Source organism: Mandrillus leucophaeus, unplaced genomic scaffold, assembly GCF_000951045.1.
Source record: "Mandrillus leucophaeus isolate KB7577 unplaced genomic scaffold, Mleu.le_1.0 Scaffold528, whole genome shotgun sequence".
NCBI lineage: Eukaryota > Metazoa > Chordata > Mammalia > Primates > Cercopithecidae > Mandrillus > Mandrillus leucophaeus.
Genome location: NW_012105675.1, coordinates 150,071 through 151,773, shown reverse-complemented (window position 1 = coordinate 151,773; position 1,703 = coordinate 150,071).

Sequence of the window (1,703 nt, the reverse complement as noted above, 5' to 3'; positions counted from 1 at the left end):
TAAGTTAGGTGTGTCTATCCTATGATTAAAATTCCCAATCCTACTATACATGGTTGATGAGGTACTGAGGGATATTGTATTTAGTCAAAGTTTAGTAATGAAAATAAAATAATTAACTATTTATAACTATAATATAAAATGTATTTTAAAAGGCCCAAAGCAATTTGGACTTTTTTCACCTGCTGAAGGTAGACTGTAGACAATTAAAAATCACAAACTTCTGGTGGATATTTCAGTCTTGCTTCAAAGACTAATTATTCTTAGCCTGATAATTATTTTTATGGTAATTTAAGAACTTCTTTAGATCCAAAACATTCGCTATTCTTTAGCTTACCTGGTGATTGTGTGTGAAAATTTTACAATGAATGTTCCTTGTCTTCTGCTCTTTGAGTATATATACAGGTGATTCTCAGGGACAGTCATCATGCTACTGAATGGAAGCTAGTTTTTAACTTGCATTTTTAAACAGAAATTAATAATTTGATTTTCTTTTCCTGAAACAGGGTTTTAAAACATCTTCCTTTCATTCATTACAGTGTATGTGGAGTAGGAAATAACTGAATTAAATATGTGCCATAGAATAAACTACAGATCACTCAAGTTAAAAACGTAGGGCAGCAACCAGATGTAACCACTTTTATTCATAAGTTGAAGATACAGTCACCTTTTCAAGAACATATTTAAGGAAAGCAAACTCACTGTTAACTAAATATTCAATATATCATACATGTCTAATGAATATAGTTTGAGAGAGTCTATGAGCAAAGCCTAAAAAATATTGCCATTTAAAAATAAGGACCCTGAAAATATATGGAATCCTGGAAGACCATGAATGGAAACGGAAAAGACTACAGATAGACAAAGCAATCCTGAGCAAAAAGAACAAAGCTGGAGACATCACACTATCGGACATCAACATATACTACAATGCTATGGTAATGAAAACAGCATGGTGGTAGCATAAAAACAGATACACAGGATAATGGAACAGAATTGAGAACCCCAAAATAAATCCACACATTTGCACCCAACTGGTTTTTGACAAAACTATCAAGAAACACACATTGGGAAAAGGGGAGTATTTTCAATAAATGATACCAGGAAAGCAATATCCACATGTGGAAGAATGAAACTAGATGCCTATCTCTCTGCATATATAAAGAGCAACTCTAAGTGGATTAAGATTTAAATGTAGGACTCAAAACTATAAAACTGCTAGAAGAAAATAAGGTGGAAATGTTTCATGAAATTGGCCTGGACAAAATTTTCTGAGTAAGACTTCAAAAGCACAGGCAACAAAATCAAATACAGACAAATCAGATTATATCAAATTAAAAATCTTCAGGCCGGGCGCAGTGGCTCACGCCTGTAATCCCAGCACTTTGGGAGGTCAAGGCGGGTGGATCATGAGGTCAAGAGATCGAGACCATCCTGGCCAACATGGTGAAACCCGTCTTTACTGAAAATACAAAAATTAGCCCGGCATGGTGACGGCAGCCTGTAATTCCAGCTACTCAGGAGGCTGAGGCAGGAGAATCGCCTGAACACAGGAGGCAGAGTTTGCAGTGAGCAGAGAATGTGGACTGCACTCCAGCCTGGGTGACAGAGCGAGACTGCATCTCAAAAATAAATACATAAATAAAAATTTTAAAAAATTCTTCAGCATAGCAAAGGACACATCCTCTGTTTTCAATGATGAGACA